The 6,446-nt window shown below is 43.3% G+C and overlaps 2 long non-coding RNA genes across 4 annotated transcripts; both read right to left on the reverse strand.

Annotated features, from left to right (window-relative positions):
- Nucleotides 1-63: 63 nt before the first annotated feature.
- Nucleotides 64-3,239, reverse strand: LOC122171195. The gene is made up of 3 exons (XR_006171930.1): nucleotides 3,200-3,239; nucleotides 2,640-2,723; nucleotides 64-2,391 (listed from the first exon to the last, which is right to left on the reverse strand). It is a non-coding gene; the product is annotated as an uncharacterized LOC122171195 (long non-coding RNA).
- Nucleotides 3,240-3,303: 64 nt separating this feature from the next.
- LOC122171196 lies at nucleotides 3,304-6,438 on the reverse strand. 3 transcript variants are annotated; one of them, XR_006171933.1, is made up of 4 exons: nucleotides 6,013-6,438; nucleotides 5,253-5,428; nucleotides 4,083-4,330; nucleotides 3,304-3,387 (listed from the first exon to the last, which is right to left on the reverse strand). It is a non-coding gene; the product is annotated as an uncharacterized LOC122171196 (long non-coding RNA). The 3 variants fall into 3 exon arrangements; XR_006171932.1 differs by having other exon boundaries at nucleotides 5,350-6,438; XR_006171931.1 differs by having other exon boundaries at nucleotides 5,253-6,438.
- Nucleotides 6,439-6,446: the final 8 nt, after the last annotated feature.

Consider the following 6,446-nt stretch of genomic DNA (forward strand, 5'->3'; position numbering starts at 1 on the left):
GCTGAGGTGGGTTTTTTGGTTCCGTTTGGCTTTTGCCGAAAGCCATCAGCAACCAGCTCCCCTTTTTGGAAATTCCGTGGCTTAGACTTTAACGTTACCGAACCTAATTTTCACGTAGCAGTATACTTTGTACTTTGACATTAAAACTAATGCCAGGTATCTCACTTGAGGATGAACGAACCGTGAGACAAGAACAAAATCACATCGACTCTCTGCTTACTGTCGCTCACGGCGTAAAGGTAACTGACACTGAAGCTTGTTCTTCCTTACAGTGTCTAAGAATGGTTGCATTAGTTTAATGGCTAACAGCACACCAACTCAGGTCTCTCGAACAGCTGTGGTAGATGGAGAGATGGTCTTGATTTGTGTGAAAAGAAGTGACGCTGACTCGAGGCGGGGGAGATTCTGTGGTGTTGTCACACCGCCGTGTACGCTGTTCAGCCGAGCCAGCAGGACAAAACAGCTCCATTTGGGAGTGGCTCCTATCCTACCTCGCTGTCTCAGACACGTTACGGCTACAATTGTTTGATTCCCAATGCCATCGTCTAATTTAGTATAGTTTTGGAATTCATTAGCGGGGGAAATGAAGAGAACTAATTGTCAATTTCTACTAAGTTAAATTTTCTCAGTTTCAGCTCTTTCAAGAACCGTTATCAAAAGGCATCATCATTGTAAGAAGAGGGGGAACTGGAATTCAGCAGCAGAGAACAGGCCGACTTTCCATTTTTTGCTTTTCAAAACGTCACAAGCAGAGAGTTAAGCAAACCCACCGGAAAAAAAAATGTAAAAGCCACAATGTTATGGCAGTCCTAGAAAACATTATTCTAGCTACCAATTACTTACACTTAAAATAACCTTCAGCAAAAAACTGTACTGCTCTAGGCTTCCTTTAAAATCATTACTTTGCAAAAAAAAAAAAAAAAAAAAAACAACTGCAAGCCAGCCCAGCACCAAAAGCCACAACTCCAAACCAAGTAACCGTAATTGTTTACGAGTAACCAAAATAAAAAACTTTCACTGGAAGTGGAGAGAAAAGATGTATCAAATAGCTCAGGATGTGCTAGAACAAAGCAATTGCTGCTAAGTGCCACCACGGCAAATGAAACAAACCAAACCTTATCTTCCCAAACTGAAAACTCTTTCTGCCAGTCTGTGAAAACTAATACATTATTTTTCTAGTGAGACATTAACGAGACAGTTCTAATTCTTGTTTAACATTCTCCTTCTAACAACTGTAGTTTTACAGCCTTTTCCCATAGGAATCTCCCACGGCTGTCCGTAGGCCCAAATTTCTTCGTGAAATGAGACAAACCCAGTGCTATCCTTCATTGAAAAGAAAATCTTACCCCTTGGTTTTCGTTATAAAGCTTGTATGACCCTCCTCACTGGAATTTTTTTTTTTTTTTAAGCAAAATAGTTAGTTGTATGATACCTAAGTATTTTATACTAAGTAAAAGAAGTATCTCTCCAAGCACCAAGCTTCCGCCGCTGATAGAAGACACGTTTACAGCAGCATATTCCAAACATTAAAAAAGCAACAATATTGTAGTGTGTTTTGTTTGTTTGTTTGTTTGTTTGTTTTAAAAACAACAGCTTCTTCTGTTCAAAACATTCTGATTTGAATTCTATAAGTAAGTCACTCACCAATAAATGAATTCAATATTCTCAGAAATAGCTGCTGATTAGAAGCAGTATGTGAGCTAACACCTGAACCAGAGCGCAGCCAATCGTCTGTGTAACAGGGTGAGCCGAGAGCCACATTTCAGAGCCTGCTTCCAGATGAAATCACATCCTAAAAGACAAGCAGCCTAGCAACTGGTTGGAATTCTGTACTGACAGCGCTGCTGTAGCTGACAGGTGCCTTGCAATCTGAAGCAGTGGAGGTTTCCTGCGTGTCAATAAAAGAAACGTTTCGACTGCAGTGCACAGCAGAAACAGCAATGCTGTCAAACCCCTGATAGTAAATAAAATACTGTTTGCAGAGTTCGTCCTCGTGCTTTCCAGAACTGGCTTGTTACATACAGTGTGCCAGTTTGGAGAGCTTGTCTTTCCGCGTGTTGACAGCTTGGTGGGAACGGTCCATTGCAATTCTGAATGTTTGTGCCCCTTCTTTTGTCCACTCCATTGTCGTGCATCAGGACCTGGGCGTCTGGGTTGGCTCTGCTGCTGCATTTAAAGGCGAAAGGTGCTAATTCTAACGGTAGTAGAGAGCAACTTGTGATAGTTGAGACTTCTTTTGCCATTGTACGTGTGTGTTCTCCTTTGCTCTAGCCGTGTAGATGGTGTGAACGCACCATTCCAGGCCTGCTATCGCTTTCAGGAAAACAAAGCCCAGATACCCGTAATGCACACGTACTGTAAACTGCAAGATGCTGTGTTGCCAAATATGTCCTGTAAAATTGATGGCAAAAATACATGGTGATAAGATTAATTTTTAACGCAGCTTTCTGAAGTAGGTCAGGTAAATGTCTTCTAAAAGAGCCTGTTTCTTTCTAGCAGTAATGCAGAAGGGTTACTGTAACTACCGAACGCTCTGGGCTTAATATCTATCTGTACGTACCAGGGCCTTGAAACTGTACAAGAAGAGGGGGAGTCAGACAACTAGTCCCCCATTCTATGGGCTGTATTCTGGCACATACCTACCACTTTCTGCATATTGCAGCCGAAGAAGTCACCGAGGTTCTGAACTGGATCCACCATCGCTCAGCCGTAGATTTCAGATTCTAGGAAACCACGTTGATACACTTCACATACTTTCAATCAATCCGAAATTAGTAAAGCAAGTAATTACCTAAGGTGAAATGCATTTGTTCTGTTTGCACTTGAAGACAGCCACGCTCCAGGACTGTTACAACTAATATAGAACGTGGCAACCCACGGAACTACAGAAGCACAGAATCACAGACTGGCCAGGGTTGGAGGGGACCTCAAAGATCACGAATGTTCAACCCCCCCGGTCACAGGCAGGGCCTCCAACCTCCCCATTTAATACCAGACCAGGCTGCCCAGGGCCCCATCCCACCTGGCCGTGAACACCTCCAGGGACGGGGTATCCACCGCCTCTCTGGGAAGCCTGTTCCAGCACCTCACCACTCTCTCTGTAAAGAATTTTCCCCTGACATCCCCTGACACGGAGATTTTCCATCCTAAATCTCCCCTCCCTGAACTTAAAGCCATTTCCCTTTGTCCTGTTACCTACCCTTTCAAAGAGTTGATTTCCCTCCTGTTTGTAGGCTGCCTTTAGGTACTGGAAGGCTGCAATGAGGTCACCCTGCAGTCTTCTTTTCTCTAAACAAGCCCAGCTCTCTCAGCCTGTCTTCATAGGGGAGGTGCTCCCATCCCCCGATCGTCTTCGTGGCTCTCCTCCGGACAACATTCACGTATTCCCTGCAAATCGACCAGAATTTCACATACTGCAGTCCTGCGCTTCAGTATTTTTTACCTGTTACCATTCATACTGATGCGGTTCTCACGGTGCCGCGCTAAGTAAGCTTTTTCGGTCACTAGAGGGCAACCCACATTCGCGTATAACAAGCTACCCGCTCCGATAGCCTTCTAGCAACCAAAACGAAGCTCGTAGCAGAACAAGTGGGTTTCAGACAAGCGGCTCAAGTAAGGGACCAAATGAAAACAAAATCACGTCTGATCTAAGACTAGATTACCTATTAGGTTAGTAGGGTACTAACCCTACTTTTACCAAGAGTTTTCCTAGAACCTGTTAACAGCTCTGGGCAGCGAGTGAGAGCACCTACCCTAGGTCAGAACAGAATAATACCAAAAAAAATTCCAGAGTGAGCAGCTTGGACCAAGCCAGATACAGCTATTGTGCATTCCAGTCTGAATTGGAAACAGCTGTAGAATCAAGTCCTGAGGGCTCTCAGGTGTACAAGCATCCAATTGTTCCACTTTGGATTGAAACGCTAACACCGCTTAGCCCTCTCAAAACCGGGCAACTGGTTCTATAGTAGGCAGCTTTAAAGCAAAACAAGCGTAGCAAAGGCGATGTGTGATCGATTACACAGCGGCTGAGCCAGTTTTCAGTACTGCAGTGTCAGGTACACGCACGTAAAGTCTGCACTTACCTTTGGAATGCTTTTCCTCTCAGAGCCCATAATCTGAACGCAAGTGTATCATCGTTTGTCACGGTTGTATGATTTCTGGTTATCGGTGTCCCGCATCATAACAGCATGTAGCGCACCAGGAGTTAAGAAGTTAATGTTCCAGTTCCATGGATGGTCAATGTGCTGCCAAACGGTGTATTTTATTGAACTGTTCTTGAAGTGAGAAGTCTCGAATGCACGAGTCGTTCCACTGCAGAACTCCAGACAATCTGTAAGTTGTTTTAAGTTGAATCAGTGTAAACTTAATAAAGTATATCAGTGTAAACTTTATAAATTGTCTTATGTGCATAAAAAGGATCTGTTGGGTCTAAATTATGACCTCTAAATTTTCTTTCGGTACTTTACAGAAATTCAAAACAAGAGTGGGTTGATACACTGCAACTCATTTTTCCACCAGTTTCTTCATGCAAAAACACACGCAATTCATTTTTTTTTTAGCAAGACAGAGTTGTAGGCAAACAATGCTTAAAAACACACACGCATCCCTGCGAAGGAATTCCCATTTGCTTATAAATTGCCTTTGTCTTTCTGAAGTATAAAACTGGCTATAAGATGCCACGGCTGATTGAGAGGAATCGCGCTCGGTGATATTTTACCTAGTGTTACTTTAACAAAGAATTACTGCAATGATTAGAAACAGTGGGGGAAAAAAAAGTTGCTTAGAAGTTTGCTCAGGCATTCGAGACGCAAGAGAATTCTACAGGTGACGGAAGCCTTTCCAACAGCCAAAATCAGAGCTGGCAGCTCTAATTTTTGGAGCCAAAAACCCCGCTAAGGAGGCACCGATGTTGTTTCTCCACACACTGTGATGCCCTCACACTACCTGAAATTACTTCCCCGAACCTCCCGTACCGTTTTCCCTCACAGCAGAGCATAAATTACTGAGCCCAGGTTTTGCCAGAAGTGTTTCATCATTCCGACTAGCCACGCTGAAATTTTAGAGATGTATCTCTTTATTTGTTTCACTCAGGAGCTGCTTAGAGTGACATTACTGATTGCTCTCCTTCGTGCTGAACTCCAAGAAAAACATCCCATTGACCTCAAAGATCAAGGAATCGGGCTCAAAGGGCTCACCCTGGACTGATTCCTGGACTTTTAGGGAACCACTACGCACTGATGATGTTAACCTACCTTGAAGTTACGAATGAACTAGGCCAGGGATCTGTTGTTAATGCCTATTTGAATTGTAAGACGTGATGAAAAATGGATCTGTATTTAGATCACTCACTTGGACATTTCTCTGAAATACTTTATCGGCCTGTATGATGCCCTCCGTAGTCCATTTCTATTTTGCACATCAGTAAAACCTGTAGACAATAGAGGATTGCTGAGTAACAAACACACATTCGCTGTCACGGAAATGACAATGACTTCAAGTGTTAAGATGAGGAAAACCGTCAAAAATAGAAGGGTGTAATTCAAGAAACCGTTATGCACCCCAGAGGAGGGAGTTCTGTGGATTTAATTAAAAACCCTACAGAACACGTGACTGTCAAGGAAAGCACACCCCGCACAATTCAATAAAACCTTCCCCTTGTGCGGGTGATATTCCGTTACGCACAGGAGAAACGAAGCAGAACACAAAGGGACAATGGCAAATTAACAGGGGACAGACCTTTTCATAGCACAAAATTCTATTATTTGACAATCAAGGAATTCGAACAGAAAGGATGAAATGAGAAGGAAAAAAAAAAAAAAAAAATACCCCAAGAAGAGGTCTCATTTGTTTCCAGAGCAGTTAGGACAGAGAGTATACAATGGTAATTAAGCTATTATTTAATGACAAGAGTAAAAAAGAAGGGATTGCTAAAGAAACCTCACCGACACCTAGTCTAAAAAGGCACGCATCTTAGAAAGCACTCGAATAAGCGGCAAGAGAACTTTTCCTTACGCTGCGTTATTCAAAATCAAATGATCCAACTTATCTCTGTGAGCACTCCATTTGCCTTTTCTCTGATCTCTCCATTCTTTTCTCACTGGACTCAAGTACCCTTCACGGCTTTGGACAGGAGTGAAGGAAAGGAAACCTTTCACGTTTGAGGGGCGAGGGAAAGCAAAGCGGAGACGGCACGCAGCAGGGGCCTCTGGAAACCTTTAAGGCCGGGGACGTTCTTGGGAGGGGTGATTCTCTATCTATTTCTATGGCTCCATTTGTGTCAGACGCGAAGCGACCCCTTTGAATTAGGCACAACTGTTTAACTTAACTAACGAATCCCACAGCGAGGTGAGGAGGATAAGCACGTTACAAACTCCAGTGTAAAGTGTAATGCAAGCTCTTAATTCACATTTAGAGTCCACGTGTCTAACTGTCAGGGCCGTAACGAG

Source organism: Centrocercus urophasianus, unplaced genomic scaffold, assembly GCF_019232065.1.
Source record: "Centrocercus urophasianus isolate 14NV4802_14NV808 unplaced genomic scaffold, USGS_Curo_1.0 seq_856, whole genome shotgun sequence".
Lineage (NCBI taxonomy): Eukaryota > Metazoa > Chordata > Aves > Galliformes > Phasianidae > Centrocercus > Centrocercus urophasianus.